Consider the following 19,855-nt stretch of genomic DNA (forward strand, 5'->3'; position numbering starts at 1 on the left):
TTATTACCCTTTCCTTTACTCCACAAACTTCCCCCACACCCTATCACCACTCCGTACATTGCATTGTCAGCTCCTAGACGGAGATAATTGTCCCATTTATCTTTGTATCGCTCATGGAGCCTAACACACAATGCTTCAATCATAGATATTCAGTTCGTGTTTGTTGAAAGGATGATATTTCTGTCGAGCCAGCACTTTCTCCCCAAAGATCTCTTAATGCTTTATAAGCAGATATTACTGATATTATAAACATATTGTATGACTTACTCCAAATCACATTAAAAATATGATGGAAGAGGAAAAATCAACAGAAATGAATGAATGAAAACCTTCTAGCCCTGAGACCAAAAATGTATTAAGCACAAGATCATTAAGAGTCTGTTGCAGGGGCCTAAAATAATTTACTTAGCAATTTAATTCACCAACCAACAAACGGTTGAGTATATTTAACTATCTTCTTTACTAGGTTATGAGCTCCTCTGAAAATATCTATCATCACTGTTATCCTATGTGGTAAGCATAGTGCCTGACACATGATACAAGGTATGATATATGCTAAGTAAAGCAAATTGACTGATTTGTGTTCCTCTCCTGCTAAATATCAAAACAAAAGGTTACTTCATAAAATTAGAGCCTTATTTAAAATAAACAGCAGGATTCTCTTAAAATAACAGAAATTAGTGTAGCTTAAATTCACCGAGAATGTAAAGCTTTTCAAAGGAAAGCTAAAAATATTATACTCTCTCACAATCCTTGGGTCATGTTATGGGGGAATGAGGAAAATGGGAAATCAAACAAGTTGACCTACATCTGCCAGTACAACTTTGTTTTTCACCAGGCAGTTTCAAAGCTAAGTGGCTAAAGTGATTAGGTAGCATTGGAACAACTCAGAACACTGAGCCTTTGACAGAAACCACTTTTAAGAGACAGAAATTGAGAAAGGAAAGAATAAACTTATTATGCTGTTTTCAAGACATGTCTAAAAGAGGAATAAATGTTGCTAAACTGGCAGAAGCCTGGTAAGAAAATACCTCTGTTGAAAAGGATTTGGGATCAAAGAAGAAAATGTGATTAAAAACTTAAATTAGAAGACTGAAGTGGGAATCAGCAATCAGTTTGGTGGTTTTGGGAAGCCCACTAGGCAACACCATGCAACAATGTTTACAAACTCCTGAGTTAGGGGATAGGACTTGAAAAATGAACATAAAAAAAACAAAGAAAAGAAAAATGAACATACACACACACACACATATACATCCACATATACACACATTCACAGAGATTCAGTGTTCTGTCAATTTAACATTGACACCTCCACAATGCCAGCTTCAACTAGCAATAATCTAGATGCTTTTGGTGTGACCATAACACAGGCTAAAGCTTGGTAAGCGTAGCTCTGCAACATGGACTCATATTACAAATATTACCATCCTCTGCTTTTCCCATTCACTCTCTTACCTACCCTTGCTCTCAGGAGCTGAAATAAACTGGTACACAACACTATAAAACAGAAAGATGATTTAGAGAGATACAGTTATTTAAAAGTTAAGCTTTTCTGAGAAACTGTAATTTTGTTCAAAGAAAAAATATACCTTGGGTTAAAAGATTCTCATAAGATTTAAATGTGCTAGTGAGAAGCTAGAATTGGGTATTTGAAACTCAGAACACTAAGGCCAAATAATTTAAAATCAACATTTACTCTACGAAAAAAGTGTTCACAGAATTCTATTCAATATCCAATATTCTGAAGTTGCTTAATTAAAAGGTAACAATGAGATAAATCAATCTCAGATTCTTTTCTTTTTTCTTATCATGTAGGAAATAATTCCAGTGCTATGCCTTTTGAATATCATCAAGGCATTGTCTTAATACTCCAGTCCCACTACAGTCTTCTCAGGGAGAAGGCACACAAGAAATATTTGTGATAGTAAAGTTTTAGAAATTTTAGGAAACCATTTATCCAATATCCCTAGTATGTCTTTATACTTGCAAAACTAGATAGCCCTAATTGCTTAAATGCTTTCATATACAAATATCATCTGGAAATCAAAAGATAACTATAGAAATGTGAAGTATTCCAGTTACAGTAATGGGTTGGAATGACATTTTCCTAATAACTCCTTTTATAAATGTACCGCCCAAGCTGAATGTCATTATGGGACTATTTATAATTTAAAGCTTTCTGTCAAGATGATTTTATGCCCTGACATGGCTCTGAGTAGGCTGGAAACAGCTGTATGACCCAAGGGAAAATAAACTATTGGTGTTGCTCAAGAGCAAAGGTATTAAATAGGAAATATTTCTAACAGAACTTCATGAGAATGATGATGGCTAATAGACGGTAACTTACAGTAAAATTCTGCCAGTCAACCAATAATCATTCCGATGATAAATGTTATTTTACCAATAAAGTTTCTTCCCTCTAAGTAGATGAAACTTAATTATAACTATAACTCTAATCCTTTGAGCTTCCTAATAAACTAAATGCCTGGCACCATCACAATTAAGGTTTTTGTCTGTGCACAAAATGGGTATTAGAAAAGTTTTGGAAATGTTCAAATAAACCATTTATCCAGTATTGCTGAAATGTCACTATATTTGTAAATTTTAACTGCATAAACAGGTTTAACCAATATGAAAAGAATCAAGAGACAATGTCAATTATTGAGTAACATGAAGATGTACTGTACTGCGGGAAACACTAGTCTAAACCCCACCATTAATACAAGACAAACAGATTAATCAGACTGACGTATTTGTTTTTGTTCTGTTTTTATTATTCAGTTTTTAATCTATCAGAATAAAAACTATTATGTCTAACTTGCTCCTTATATTTTGGGGAATATTCCTAAGAATCCAAATTGGTGGGGAATTCTAAATAAAATTATTGGAAATATTCTTCATGTCTCAGCCAAATGCCACTAGAAATGAGAGATGAAGGTTCTAGTCTACTATTTACTGGATGACAGAAAATCACTTGAATCCCTCCAGTCCCAAAGGCTTAACCTGTCTCATTTATAAAATATGATGCTTACCAAATAAGGCATGTGATAACAACACTTGCTTTTTAAAAGTTCTTGAGAGTCCTGATATTTTTTACATTCACAAGGGTGCCTATTAAAAATATTATTATTAATGTGTGTTGGAACACAAAGACTGTGGACATAACAGAAAACTACTGATAAAAAATAACAGACTACAGTATCCGTTGGTTATACCAGTCAAACCCTATTTATGGCAAATGCCATAACAAATTGTAATGAAAAAGCTCAGCATGACAAAAAGATTCCCAAGGCTGTGACTGATGACCTACACATCTCAAATAATATTCAGTGTGCTAACAGCGCTCCTTATCAACTAAAATGGTAGCAACAACAACAAAAGAAAGTAGAAAGTCCTCTATTATTTGCTTACACTGACCAACAAGGACAATTTAATCTTCTTTTTTTCTAAACGTTAAATGATAATCCTACTGTTGGCTTATGTTAATTCCACAAAACTTATATTCCAATGGTATACTACAATTCTGTAACAATAATAATGGTAATAAAGTGTTCATCATGGCCACAACTGGAACATAAAGGTATACTATAAATGATGCTACATACAAATCAATAAGATGCATTAAAGACTGGAATTTATTCATGTTTGCATTCCATAGCAATAAGACACTTCAGAAAGTGTGATCTAAAGGAGATTACTACACTGAATGTAGTTTAAAGTTACTTGGCACCTTTCTCTGGTACCTTTTTGTTCCGTTCATAGGAAGCAAAACCACCACTGCCCAATTTTGACATATGGTTATTGTTTATTTAAAATATGGCTGAGATGCCACAGAGTTTGAGAAGTACATGATAGAACATTTCTAAAAATTAATATAATGTGTATTTTTATCATTATCAAAAAGCATTTAATAACTAAAGAAATACAGAAATGTCAGGAACCTGAGGCAAAAAATGAAGGTTAAATCTGCATTTTAACTAATTTTAAATGCCAGGCTGAAAATGGAAAAGCAGCAGAAGCTAACCTATTTGCCACTGTCCTAGTAATCCTAAGGGCATGAAGGTAAGCAACATAATGGTTATTCTTTTCATACCAAGTACGCTTGTTTGAGGCGAACACTACTGAACAAAAGCAATTTTACATCCCCCTTTGACAGTGGGTCAGGAAAAAAAGATATATCCTATATTCTAGGTAGGCCATAAAAACAGACACACATTTCCTTCATTCATCATTCAGTAAATTTTTTCTTGATATCCTACTGTATACTATGCTTTCTTTTTGAAGTCCTTTGGTTTTGGTCAAATACCTCTTTTCTTATAAACTGAAGTGACTTTTCCTTTAGGAACAAGTGTGCTTACTTCTCAGATCATTTGCCTTTGGCCCACATCTCAAAATAAATATATTTTTTTCTGGTTCTGGAGAAAGTTTAGTTTCAAACAGATGTCACATATAAATCAAAAGTAAAGTGAACACTCAGTCTACCTTCTGTACTTAAATTACCTAGAGAAGTTGTTCCAAAACTGGATTAAAAAACTTGGCACAAGATAGGATAAGACTTTTACAGAACAAAACTTTATTCTATAGGAAGGGAAGAAAGAAGAGAAAGGAGAGCAGGAGGGATGAAAGGAAAAAGTGTGGAGGGAAAGAAGGAAGAAAGGAAACCTTCAAAAGACCTCCATGAGGATTACATAGAAAAATTATCAAATATTAATATTTCTAATGAATTTTCATCCCAAAGTATATTACTTAGCATTCAAGTAGCCCCTTTGGCCCAGAGGTCTTTTAGATTTTTGCATTAGTAGATTCATAAATCAAAGTTCAGGTGCAAGACATTTTGGAAATATTATTCAGGTTCATTTTGAGACAGAGAAAAAGCAGTTTTACTCACAGAACATTTTCCAGAAGATAATAAAGAAGAAAAAGTCCAAAACACATTTGAAGATATTATCAAAAAGTTTATTTTTTCTTCATTATCTGCTGATTCAATAAAGTATTAAGTGCGTCCTACGATGTCAGATATAGTCTAAAGATACTATAGAAAAATGTTGGTGAGATACATTTATATTCTATATTATCATAGTTACCCATAAGCAAAATAAGATAGTTTGGTACAGAAGAATGGACACAGAACTTAGTTTTACAGATCTAGGTACAGTTTCATATGTTATAATTACCATTTATGTATCCTGTACAAATAAATTCTTGTATGTTTGGATTTCTCATCTAGAAAAAGAGTCATACACCAATTGTCTTGCTTATCCCAGATGATTAGTTGGAACATTAAATAAGAAAATATTTGTGAAACATTTTGGGGAAAAAAAATATAAAGTATGCTAAAAATGTCACTATTTTTTACAATAAAACTTCAAAGAAGAATGGATATATGAACTATGTAAGACTATTTCATGTAACTACTCTTGGGCTTCTATTTCCACATAAATAAAGGAGAGAAGGGATTATCACTGGCATTGGTATTATAAAAGGCTTTCATAAAGATAAAATTAGAAAGTATATAAAAAATTTTATAACTAAGAAGGGCTATTTCTATAAACTGAATGCTAGCATCTTACCAAAATTTATATGTTGAAATTCTTGCCTGCAAGATGATGGCATTAAGAAATAGAGCTCCTAGGAAGTGATTAGTGCCCTTTATAAATGTAGCCCAAGAAAGCTGCCTTGCCACTGTGTGAGGACAAAGCAAGAAGGCATCCTCTATAAACCAGGAAGTAGGCATTCACCAGATACTACATCTGTTTATGCCATGATCCCAGACTTCCCAGCCTCAGAACTGTAAGAAATAATTTTTTGTTGTTTATAAGCCACCCACTTTTGGTATTTTGTTATAATAGCCCAAATGGACTAAGTCAGCTATGAAATATAAATGATTTTTTATTATGAATTTTATTTTCTATTTTTAAAACATTTTTGAATTTATGAATTATCTATTCTATTTTTAAAACATTTTTGGGAAGTTGTTCAAATATTAAAAATTACTTAAATCTTGATGACCCCCCCCCTTTTTTTTAAGATTTTACGTATTTATTAGAGACGGGGGGGAGGGGAGCGGGGCAGAGACACAGGCAGAGGGAGAAGCAGGTTCCGTGCGGGGAGCCTGACGTGGGACTCGATCCCAGGTCTCCAAGATCACACCCTGGGCTGAAGACAGCGCTAAACTGCTAAGCCACCGGGGCTGCCCTTGATGATCCTTATTAATCAGGCACAGGAAACCTAGACACAAAATAATTGTCACCCAATGAGCAGAAAACATATTCTAGTTTGTTACATTTACAATAAGTCTCCAAACTGGAAGAAACCACAGAAAGCTCTCTTTTTCTTATGAGAAGTAATCCAAAGTATGTGCTCTTAAACCAGATAACTCTCTTGTTTACTATAACTTTGGGCAAGTTATTTAAAATCTTTATGCTTCAATAATAGCACCTAAATAATTATAAGTAATATTGATAAATAGCAATAATTAAATGAGTTCGCACATTCAATAATAAATACTATTATTATAGTATTATTAGAATTAGAATAGAATTAGTTATTTCATTATATATCATTAAAGGCATTATTAAATTTCTACCTTCTCAGAGCAGTATGATAATAAGCCTTTAGACAAATAACTCTTGCTGCCCTTCAAAAGTACTAAAAGTTGACACACATAGAAAGTTGTGCTTCTAGTAGGACAGCATAAACCCTAACAGACCCAGAGTAAATACAAAGAAACAACTCACTAAGGGCTCTGGAGAGAGGAAGAAAGCAGGAATATTTTGGAGATGTAATCCAAACTTGGAGAATGGGAATACCTGAGATAAGTATGCATTTTTTGCATCTTTGACCTGAGGGCAGGCCACAGTCACAGTGTGATGCTGATGTTCCTATAGAACGTGTGCTGTCTTTCTTGACTGAGAAGCCAGGCTAACAGCCCAGTGTAATCACAGTTGCCAGAGAGTGAGGAAGGAAAAATGGAAAAGAAGAGCCAGAGAGTAAAAATCCTAAATTCTGTGTATAACATCTCCCAAGTTTCTGGGTAACCCTTAACACAAGCATACATGTGACAAACTAGGCTGGCAGGCTCAAGCTGAATGGACTCAACTGAGAACAGGTCTGCTAGCCACCACAGGCAAGACAGAGTTATAATCTGAATAAAATCAAGTTAAGCACTTGCTAAACAAGAAGTCAATATTCTCATAATATTCAAAATTTCCAGGACAGAGCTCCAAAATTATATGACGAGTACCAGGAAACTGTAACCCATTTAAAGGAAAAGACAATCAACAGAAGCCAACCTTAAAATGATCCAAATGTCGAAACTGTCAGCTCTTTCCAGTTACTAGACTACACTTGAGCAGGAAAAAAAATACAAAGTATTTTCTTAGTTTGTAATACTGGGGGAAAATAAAGTCAAGCTTAAACTTCATTCTGTCCTGGAAAAGTCCCTAGAAATATGCTCACATCATTATATACCTTTGCAAGATTTGGCAGGGGAAAAAAAGGTTTTTTCCTTAAAGAGCTTTCCTACCCCAAAATTTTGCTTCAGGCCCAACAAAACTTGAATCCACATTGGATTTTGAAGATACAACTAAGTAGAATAAAAGTGAGAGATGAAAGGCATATTAGAAATAAAAAATAAGCTAGTTTATAAATCCTCTTGAGCATTTAGAATACTAATAAACATGTCCTGAATGATGAGTGCCATTTAAAAAGCACTATCACAAAAAAATAAATAAAATTAAATAAATAAAATAAAAAGCTCTCACAAATTAGTAACATTTAACCCAATGCTTTCTAAATCAACAATCCAGATAATATAATATGTAATATGTTCACGATTCATATAATTATGTCTATGTTAGTGATCAAATATGTCATGAATAATATCTAAACTCATTTTCTGGGATCCCTGGGTGGCTCAGCGGTTTGGTGCCTGCCTTCCGCCCAGGGCATGATCCTGGGGACCCGGGATCAAGTCCCATGTCGGGCTCCCTGCATGGAGCCTGCTTCTCCCTCTGCCTGTGTCTCTGCCTCTCTCTGTGTGTGTCTCTCATGAATAAATAAATAAAATCTTTTAAAAAAAAAAAAAACTCATTTTCCTCCTGGGAGTGACTTCTAAAAAGTAATACAAATAAAGTCGCTCTTTCCATTGATGTATTTAGTATATGTCATTTCATTTCCATAGCAAAGGCACTGGACAGGTTTTTTGGAGGACTATTTGTCACAATATATTTCTGGCTATATCCTTACCTATTTTCAAAAATAAAAAAACTAGCCCTTCAGCAACCTTAAGCCCAGGTGTTAAGGTACTCTCTCTCCATGATAGAATATTTTAAATTAATGTGGTTGGCTTTCACAAAAGAATTCTCTCTATATAACTTGACAGAAGGAATGGGGCATAGGACTTGTCTTCCTGGGAAGTAAAATACATTAAGGTTTTAAATGTGATGGGTCAAATAGTATGGGAATGAAGATTAATGGAAGTAAAATTTAATTCTTATTCTTCAGGCTCAAATGGAAAATCTAAAAGGCTCTATACATTTTGAGAATTAAAGAAGCAACCTGAATCAACTTTGGCTGAAAGTAGACAGCCAAAACCCAGGAGAGAAAAATTGTTCAGAAGAAATATCTACTTCTTTGATCTCTGACTTTCCTTCCTTCTTTTCCATCAAGTAAAAGTATAAGATCATTTAGATGTTACATAAAGCATAAAGAAGAAAGAACTTAAACCTTATAAGGCAACTATGTTTAATCCACTGTCATGATTCTCATTTTATATTTATTTAGAGAGTATTCTTTTGGTAAGAAACTATATTCTAATTTTACTTTAAATATATATATTTTTTTGAGAGAGAGAGAGAATATGTACATAGATCTGTATACTAGGTGAGGGGGATGAAGGGAAGGGAGAAAGAATGTTAAGCAGACACCAAGGCCAGCATGGAGCTCAAAGGATGCGTCAGGATCTCACATGCCTGAGATCATGACCTAAACCAAAATGAAGAGTGGGCACTTAACCAACTGAGCCACCCAGGGATATTTAGTTTTTAAACTATATTGTCACAATCTCTTTCAAAAATACCATCAGAATTTTTCACAGAGCTGGAACAAACAATACTAAAATTTGTATGGAACCAGAAAAGATCCCGAATAGCCAAAGCAGTGTTGAAAAAGAAAACCAAAGCTGGAAGCATCACAATTCCAGACTTCAAGCTGTGTTACAAAGCTGTAACCATCAAGACAATATGGTACTGGCACAAAAACAGATACATAGACCAATGGGACAGAATACAGAACCCAGAAATGGACCCTCAACCCTATGGTCAACTAATCTTTGAAAAATCAGGAAAGAACATCCAATGGAGAAAAGACAGTCTCTTCAACAAATGGTATTGGGAGAACTGGACAGCCACATGCAGAAGAATGACACTGGACCACTTTCTCATATCACACACAAAAATTAAACTATAATGTCTTAGGGCAAGTAGGTGGCTCAGTCAGTTAAGCACTGAACTCTTGATTTTGGTTCAGGTCATGATCTCAGGATTTTGAGATTGAGCCTTGCATTAGGCATGGTGCCTGCTTAAGATTCTATCTCCCTCTCACTCTGTGCCCACCCCTACACCCCTCTACTCTCTCTCTTAAAAAAAAGAAAAAACTACATTGTTGTATCTGTTCGTAACAGTAATAGTATTCAGTTATGATCTCTCTATTATAGTAAAGGTTAATACATGATTGTAGAAAAATTTAAAAACTATTTTATATAAATATTAAATTAAATTACATTGTGACTTTTTAGCTATTTCTTTCTTAAATAAAACAAGCCAGAAATAATTACATATATTTACTGAGCTAATGATCATTAAAATATTTCAGAAACATTTTAGAGCTTAAGCCTTAGGACCTAGATCCCTACTATTCAAATTGTGCTTCATAGACTATTAGTGGTATTGGCATTAACAGATGAGTTGTTAGAAATGAGAATTGCAAGCCCCATCTCAGACCTACTGAATCAGAAACTACAGTTTAACAAGATTCACAGGTGTTCTGAATACACATTAAATTCTAAGGTCTGTCCTAGATAATGTTTCTGACCAAAAAAAAGTCAACAGTGAAATTAAACCTGAATGTAAACAAACCAAGAACAAATTATCAAGTATTGACCCTGCTTTGATGATTAAATCAAGACTTGCAGACAGGTATGGAATTGGCACTTGAGACTGTATTCTAAGTTTACCCTCTAATAAAATCTAAGTGACATAATGTTGACATTTAGATCTGCTACCATATTTTTACTGGACTAAGCCTCCCTTAAAGACTCTTTGGGATGCCCCTGAAGCAATACTGGAATCCTTAGAGAACTCTTAAAATTACCAAGATAAACATGGATTTCTCTTGTTTTCCTTTTTTAAAATATTTTATTTAAATTCAATTTGACAACATATAGTATAACCCAGTGCTCATCCTATCAAGTGCCCTCCTTAGTGCCAGTCACACAGTTACCCTATCCCCCCAATCTTCTCCCCTTCTGCAACCCTTTGTTTCCCACAGTTAACGGTCTCTCATGGTTTGTCTGTCTAATTTTTTCCTCAGTTTACATCCATTCCCTTATAGTCCCTTTCACTGTTTCTTATATTCCAAAAAATATGGAATGCTTCAGGAATCTGCAGGTCATCCTTGCTCAGGGGCCATGCTAATCTTCTCTGTATCGTTCCAATTTTAGTATATGTGCTGCCGAAGCAAGTACTCTCTTGTTTTCAAAGGAGCTTTCACTGCTATAGGCTTTCTTAGAGAACATCTTGAACTCCAGAATAAAAACAAAGTCATTATTTAATTTGTAAACATTCTCTCAAAGTATTAATATGCCACCAGAAGACTCCTATATTAAAGAATTGCCAATGACTTAAGACACTACTGACTTTGGTACAAACTGGATAGAATTTAGCACCAAGAAAATCTTTCCTCCTACATGGTAATAAAATCATTCTACTTATGAGTTCCATTAACAATATCATTGCAAAGAGTGAATGCCTATACACATAATAAATGAACAAAGCTTGTATTTTTATAACATAAAACAATATCATTTATAGCTCACTAATTATGTATTATTGTCCAGCAAAAATTAAAAGCCTGATGGAAAATTAAGTGATCTTCATGTTTGCAAAAGCTGGAGACTATTTTTGTTAGACTGTCAGAATTCACTAACCACGATTATGACATACAGTGTAAAGGATGTAACAGCCTCATCATGTTAATTAATTGTTCTTCTCTTTTAAAGATCTATTGTGTTTTCTAACTGAGCAATAATTCAAGTAAAATGCCCCCCAAAAAACCACTTGGTCTCCCATTTTGGAGTCTAGTTGGCAGCTCTGAGCTTTGCCAACAGCCCCGACTGTTCTCTTTTAGACGCCTCATATTCCACACACAGCTTCATTAACAGTGAGCTGAAAACAACCTTGCGTTGAGTGTTTTGTTTGGGACTTACTTGGCCAGGACATTTTGAACAGTAGTGTCCCAATGAAGTACTAGATATTATTTAGGTAAGAATGAGCTTCAAAAAAAAACAACAATGGTCTTTCAGAAATGTCTAACTCTGTAACTGCATGACTTAATCTGGTGATAAAAGCAGTTATTAAACGTTTACCTCAAAAAAAAATGTTTACCTCCCCCCTCCCACCCAAAATATTAGTATCAGTGGAAATAATATCTTACTTTACTTAACCTAAACATTATGCTACCTATGAAAAGTACATGATTCAAGTGCCTAATATGGATCAATTCAACATCATTTTGGGGTGATGCACAATTTTTATTCACTGCCACTTGTGCACACCAAGGAGGGTAGGTACAACACTGGTGAGCAACCCAGACAACAAGCACAAATTCTATGCATGTGCTATCATACCTTAGCACTGAATAAAGGCCACCTCTGGAAAGCCAGCAAGTTGTCTCTCAGTTTAATCTCTGAAAGTACTGTTTATTCATGAAAACTTTTTTTTTTTGATGTTCTTTCTTTTTTTTTATTTTTTTTTCTATTTTTTTATTGGTGTTCAATTTACCAACATACAGAATAACCCCCAGTGCCCGTCACCCACTCACTCCCACCCCCCATTCATGAAAACTTTGATAAGCCTGCAATTTTATCACAATGTAAAGAAAAAATAGTCTCTATGATTTTATGCTCCAAACAAGTTCAGTGGAAAACATTAAAAAGAGAGTTAAAAATTATAAGTAAATTATCCGTAACTCTAGTTTCTATTTCTAGTTTTGACATATGTCTTCCATTTGACCTTGGGCTGAGTAAAACGTTTAGATTTCTACATTAATTATAATACTATTATTTATAATCAAACTAATCCACAGATAAGTTAAAAAGATAAATGTTTCTAAGTCAATTCTCAAAATTAATGTACTAAATAAACATATGACAATACTTTAAATAAGGTAAACATCTGAGTAACTGAGTTATGCAAATTAATGCAAATCAACATATCCAAGTTCATTTTTTTTTAAAGATTTTTATTTATTTATTCATAGACACAGAGAGAGAGAGGCAGAGACACAGGCAGAGGGAGAAGCAGGCTCCATGCAGGGAGCCCAATGTGGGACTCGATCCCGGGTCCTCAGGATCACACCCCAGGCTGCAGGCGGGGCCAAACTGCTGCGCCACCAGGGCTGCCCCATATCAAAGTTCAAAGGAAACCCTAATCAAAAAGAAGCCGAGACTGGGGGCTCCTGGGGGCTAAGTGGGTTAAGCAGCTGCCCCATATCCAAGTTCAAAGGAAACCCTAATCAAAAAGAAGCCAAGGCTGGGGGCTCCTGGGGGCTCAGTGGGTTAAGCGGCTACCTTCAGCTCAGGCATAGTCCTGGGACTGAGCCCCAAGTTGGGCTCTCTGCTTTTCAGGGAGTTTGCTTTTCCCTCTGCCTCTCTCCCTGATTGTGTGTGTGCAACCTCTATATCTAGCAAATAAATAAATAAAATCTTAAAAAAAAAAAAAAAAAAGAAACAACAAAAACCAAAAAGAAGCCCAGAAATCTAAAACCTGAGTAAAAACAATGCCATCTGCTTTAATACTGTTTTTGTTCAAGATACTATCTTGCTCTCATCAGATGCATCACATAACATAGGTTAGTGGCATTTCTGGGTTAACATTTTTTTCTTCCTACGTTTAAACAAAGGACAATTCAATAGAAATGTATCTATATTTAAAAGGCAATAACTCCATCGTTCATAAGGCTTATGTTTGCCAACTTGATAGCCATCAAGTTTGTAAACATTAGATTGTGTTGTGTTAGCGATCATTTGTACAAGATTTAGTATCCTGAACTATAACTGATTTGAAACAACAGCAAAGAATAAAATGATCCCCAAAGAGCCGGAATTCAAATCATGCTCATAAAAATAAAGAGTCAAAATACAAAAATCACAATCTACTATGCGCCAACAGGTCGGGATGGAAGACTTGGAAGGATACGAAAAAGAGTAAGTTACAATTCCAATTCTTACTGAGGGAAGCTTTTCAGTTCTTATCTTCCTAATTTGTCCAACTAGTTGCCTATTTTAGAAACTAATAAACTTCTGTATATGTATTAAAACACTATCAAAAGATAGGAAGTAAATTAACAAAAGCAACATTAAGAACAATGATAAAGTAGTATTCATAATCAATTACTATTTGGTAAATTAAGAGATAGCTGATATGCTGCATATAATAATCATCATACAAACACAAAGAAGCCTGGAAAACAAGACAGAATATATACATAATGCATATACCCTTATGAAATTTTCTTTTATATATTAATTCTTTAAGAAGACTTCAGTTAAACCAAATAAACTGTTAAGCTTACACAAATGCCAACGTTAGATAAATCCACTAATAGTTGTTAGATATTTATGTTGATTTTGATCTCATATGACATACATGTTTATGTATCTATCTACATACATACCCAAATGTCGTCAACTAAGATTATTTCTAAATAGCACGTTTGTTCCATGATTTTAAAAACATAGTAAGAATACAAGTTAAAAAACTTTGCTGATCAACGAAAATATTTTAACTCCAAAGTTATTGCTATTATGTAAATTTACATCTAAAAAGAAGTCAGTTAAATATCAAAGTTTAGGGATACCTGAGTGGCACAGTGGTTAAGTGTCTGCTTTCAGCTCAGGGCGTGATCCCAGGGTCCTGGAATGAGTGCCACATCAGGCTCCCCCCAGGGAGTCTGCTTTTCTCTCTGCTTATGTCGCTGCCTCTCTCTTGTGTCTCTCAAGTATAAATAAATAAAATCTTTAAAATAAGTAAATATCAAAGCTTCCTACTACAAAATAAAGTTGGCAAGAAATTTTTCAACTCACTCCTTTCAAGTGGGACATAAGCAGTTAAAGAATGTTGCTAGAAGCTGGATAGCAAGTAGCCAAGTCTACAGTTTCTTCTGTAAAATAGTCTGAGGCAGCTGATGAGCAGTTTCCTTTTAATTAGAGCCGTTTCCTGATTAATTAATCCCAGAGCACTTAATGCAAGACTACACTGTGCCACAGGGACAAAAAGTGATTCTCCTCTGGTACTAAGTATCATCTTTTCCCAAGGATCAAGTTCAATCTATTTTCTGTTCAAATCGGAAAGTAAAAATAAGTTGGAAAAACTGTAGGTCAATACCAAGAGATATATCACCAACCCAGCAGGGAAAAGGAGTATGTAGATTATCTAGGGGAATTCCTTCAGTTCTTCATTTTAGTTCTCTTACAGTTTTCTTACTCAGAAAATCTTGATTTTATTTTTTTTAATTTTTATTTATTTATGATAGTCACACACACAGAGAGAGAGAGAGAGAGGCAGAGATACAGGCAGAGGGAGAAGCAGGCTCCATGCAGGGAGCCCGACGTGGGATTCGATCCCGGGTCTCCAGGATCGCGCCCTGGGCCAAAGGCGGGCGCCAAACCGCTGCGCCACCCAGGGATCCCAGATTTTAAATCAAATGTAATAAAGATCAATTTTCCTTTGGACTGCATGATCAGCTCTATAGGACTAAATGAGAATGAAATTTTATAAACATTCCTAAATTATCCCTGCACAGAAATGAGCTTTGAAACTCTTAAAAGATCTAAAGTTCCTAGAAAGTAAAATAGGAAAGCTACAGAGATTTCAGTTACATAATCTGCATGAAGTACCTATCCAGAGTACCTATCCAGAGTATCTAAGTACCAAATAAACAAAATGGGTAGAAATATTAAGATAAGCTTTCCTTTTTTTTTTTTAAGTTTTCAACTAAAAGTTGCCATTATACTTTTTCAAACAAGAACTGAAGTTTTAAAGAGTTAAATGGAATTACTTCTTTTCATATCACTTTTGCACGTATCAAGGTAAAAGCTTCATAATCCTGTCTTCAGAAAATTAGTCATCTATTAAAAGATTATGTAGCTTTCATAAACATGTCAGAGATCAGCTCTTAAAGGATAGAAGTGATTGAATTATTCTGACAGTAGTAACAAGAAAAGCTCTCAAATATGCATACCCATAATATTCCAACCCAGCAATAAAAAAGTTTTCAGCAACTTTTATATACTCTATTCATCATTCATTAGGAATAGAAGTGTTTGTAATAAAAAAAAAGTAGACTTATTTTATTCTTAATAGAAGCATTACTGGTAAAATTGTCAATCTAGAAAAAGTAAAGATTTAAGAGAGAGACAAAAACAACGAGAATCATAATAAATTGTTATGGTGTAATTATTCTTAAATAGCAATGTATTGAATTAATTACAATACTTATTTTGAAAAAGTCTATGGAATGAATATATTAATTAAATCAAAAGCCAGTTCATGGAATAAATCTTTAAAATCTGAAAATATTCTGCAGTATCAATAATATCCTCAACATGGAATTTATCTAGTATCTTCTTGAAGAAGCTCAAGAAATTTCTCAAAGAAGCTGAATTTTTCCAAGGCCCACAATAATCTTTAATTTACTCAATGGTCCTTTGGCTTTTCCATTTGTTTATTTTTTTTCTACTGACAGGAAAAGGAAGTAGAAACCAGGATATGAGTTTGCAATAGGAGATGCACAGTGTGTCATAATTCGGGGCCTTTTTGTGTGCATATTAAAATTACATATCTACTCTATAAGCTTAAAAGAGGTAATTATTTATCTTATAATGAAAATACTAAATAAATCAAGAATACAACTTTTCAATGACTAGCCTTGCATCTGGTCCCTAAGAGCTACTCATCAAATGTGATGAAAAAATGAGACTTCAGTTAGTCAGCTCTGGTCTATAATTTGAAGTGTTCTAATAAACAAAACAAAACAAAACAACCAAAAAACAAAAACCAACATTCTTAACTTCTAATATAATTCTCCAATTATTATACTATAACCAACCTAACCCCTCCTACTTTTTTAAATCATGGAGCACTGACCTATAGATTTTAATTCATGTAGTCATTCAACAAATATTTATATTCAAGGCTCTGTGAATACAAAGTATATTTTTTTAAAAGATTTTATTTATTTATCCATGAAAGACACAGAGAGATAGAGAGGCAGAAACATAGGCAGAGGGAGAAGCAGGATCCATGCAGGGAGCCAGATGCAGGACTCCATCCCAGAACTCCAGGATCACGCCCTGAGCCAAAGGCAGACGCCTAACCGCTGAGCCACCCAGGTGTCCCTACAAAGTACATTTTGTTTGGAGAAACAAAATGACAGTTTCTCTATGATGAGACAGTATACTGTCTTGTCAGTTTAAAAATCAACTAAAAGCCATGCAACTAACAAGCAGCCTAATCTGAGAAATTCACAGGAAAATGAAATCCAGCAAATATAAAATGCCAAATAATGAAAATCACTTTTTAGAACTACATTACAGACAGTTAAGAAAAGAAGGCTGATAATAGAGAATGGAAGAAATGATGGAAAGACAAACAAATATAAACTGTAATGAGATAGAAAAAGCTAAAGATATTGAGAAAGATTCATTACATAATCAAACAGTAACCTATAAAATGGAACTGTTGTTACCAAAATACAAGAAATGTGTAATGTGGGGGACTGAGGGTGGGTTTTTGGTACCTGGCTCATATCTGTTGTCTCATACTTTTTTTTTAACCTTGACACCAATTAATGGTAAATAGATGAAAACAAATCTGAATGAAAAAGTAAATCAATACAAAAACCCTGGGGAAAACTCATCATACCACATTACCCAATATAACTATACTGTAGAAACATGTACAGATAAGATTAACAAGGTTATTATGGGGAAAAAAAGTTATGAAATTGGAATCCAGGAGTCATAGTATAATCTAAGACTCTTGAAAATTTGCATGATTTAGGAGAAATATCGCTGTTTTCCTCTTATCCTTAATTCTAAAGCTATAAATACATATTTTATGTCACTAAATGATCTATGCTCAATAATCCAAACACTTCCCTTCAAACAGTGTACTCCTTCGCTAACTCCATGACATGAAAATAAAGGTAACATTAGGAAATTACCTATTCTTGGGCAGCCCGGGTGGCTCAGTGGTTTAGTGCCGCCTTCAGCCCAGGGCGTGATCCTGGAGACCTGGGATGTAGTCCCAGGTCCCTGTGTGGAGCCTGCTTCTCTCTGCCTGTGTCTCTGCCTCTCTCTCTCTCTCTCTCTCTCTCTCTCTCTCTCCTCTCTGTGTTTCTCATGAATAAATAAATAAAATCTTTAAAAAATAATAAAAAAGAAAAGAAAATTGCCTATTCCTTAATTTACCTGGAAACTATTTACTATGTTTAAAGGATAAGAAAAACAGTATCTGTTACTAGAAACAGAACACTGTCACTTAAGTACATGAAAAGAAGTACATGAAAATTTTAAAAATTTTACAGAAAAATGTCAATGCTGGGGGGAAAGACTCTCAGTGCATCTCAGATTCACATTTAATTGTAGTTTTGATACATGCAAAAGTGAATATAGATATCATAGAAAATGAAAGACCTCAGAGGATGAAAAAAATGATAAAAGTGATGCTGTGAAAAAGTAATAATAAGCAAGGAATAATTATGCACTAAGAAATCACTGCCTTTTTAGGTAAGAAAAGAGAAAATGTACATTTTCTTAAAGCATTTTTTTAAAGGTTTTTTTATTTTTTTTAAAGATTTTATTCATGAGAGACACACAGAAAGGCAGAGACATAGGCAGAGGGAGAAGCAGGTTCCCCGTGGGGAGCCCAACACAGGGCTAGATCCCAGGACCCCAGGATGACCACCAGAGCCAAAGGCAGGCAGACACTCAACCACTGAGCCACTCAGGCATCCCAAGAATCTTTTTCAATAATTCTTTTTTTTTCTTTTTCAATAATTCTTGATTTCCTTTCATAAAGACCTACTGGTAACTACATGCTCAAGACATTACAATACAGTGAATACCCTTTATTCTGTTTGCCCACCTTATTTTGGGTGGTTAGTATATGTTAAAGAATTACACATTTTCTAGAAAAATTTTTGTTAATGTCATGGCTATATCAGTAATGTACCATTCGGTACAAAAGTCTGTGGCTTTTATACATACCAATGAATAGAAGATGATAGAATAACCCCATTCTATCAAAAAAGCTCATTTCCTACAACTAGACAAGGTGATGACAGAGAACAGAGCAGCCGTGTAATTAAGCAGTGCCCTGCCTCTTGATGAAATCTAATGTTAAGTGTTATCTGACTAACCTACAGCACTGAATTTTTCAAAAATAAACCAAGTAAAGAAAAAGCAAACAACTACCTGGCTAAATTATGTACAGAGTTTAATTTAGTTGTGAGACCTTATCAAATGAAAGAAATCTGTAACTGATACCATAACTTGACTTCTTAATTAAATATTCTTTAAATGTTGTTCAATCATAATAAAAATACCAATTTAAACATTTCCTCTTGAGAATGTCCAGTAATTATAGTACATTCCACCAAAATACAATAAAACATTTTCTTTACCTATATGTTTTATTAAAAATAATCAGTTACAATAATACACTAGTGAATAAAGAGAAGACAGGCTTTATTCCAAGCAGTACCAATAACCTGACAAGAATAAAGAGAGTGAAACCTTATGTGCCCATATAATGCTCAAGAAAGCAGAGAATTTGCAGAATCTTAAAACAGGCCAGTCTCATGGCTGTTTTTTATTTATATTCCAAAAGAGATTTTGACTGCAACTACCAAAGTAATATTTGCAACTACTGCCCTTTTGGCTCTCTGATAGAAGTTTGAGCACACGCTGTCTGTAGTTTATAAAATTGAACTTCTACTTTTCAAGCTTACGCTGTTTTATATCTATCTGATACAGAGCATTTTTTCATTGCATGGACTCCAAAAATTAATATGCATTACCATCTTAGCACAGTACCAGCACAGAATAAGAACTCAACTATCTATAATGTTACTTGTTAAAATTCTATTACATCAACCCTAGGTAACCAATTAAATATTCTTGTGATATATAATTTTGATATGACATATTTTCTTAAGTTTTCACTTCACATATTTATTCTAACAAGAATAAACTTGTATTACATTCTTCCAATTTAACAAGGGGACAAGCATTGACCCATGAATAGTGGATGCAGTCAGCCAATGGGGTGGGGAGTGATGAAAAGCAGCAGCACACTGATTTCACTTGTGAAGTCTCCTTGCACAATCTAAGGTAAGTCACTAACTGGCAGCTCAATCACTACATTAGCCAACTCTATACTGCCCTCTCTTCTATCCTGCTCAGGCTATCTTCAGACATCTTCTTCCTTGTGAACTTTTCCCTCGCCTACCTGAGCTGTGACCATCTCTTTTGTATTCCATATACCTGATTAAGATACCTATTATAATCTGT

The 19,855-nt window shown here is 34.4% G+C and overlaps 1 protein-coding gene and 1 non-coding gene across 8 annotated transcripts in view; both read right to left on the reverse strand.

Moving 5' to 3' along the window:
• RABGAP1L (RAB GTPase activating protein 1 like) overlaps positions 1 to 19,855 on the reverse strand; it is a 729,489-nt gene that overhangs the window by 477,954 nt on the left and 231,680 nt on the right. The gene's annotated exons all lie outside the window — the stretch shown is intronic.
• LOC112649020 (U6 spliceosomal RNA) lies at positions 10,641 to 10,747 on the reverse strand. The gene has a single exon (XR_003129442.1). It is a non-coding gene; the product is annotated as a U6 spliceosomal RNA (small nuclear RNA).

Source organism: Canis lupus, chromosome 7, assembly GCF_003254725.2.
Source record: "Canis lupus dingo isolate Sandy chromosome 7, ASM325472v2, whole genome shotgun sequence".
In the NCBI taxonomy this organism is placed as follows: Eukaryota; Metazoa; Chordata; class Mammalia; order Carnivora; family Canidae; genus Canis; species Canis lupus.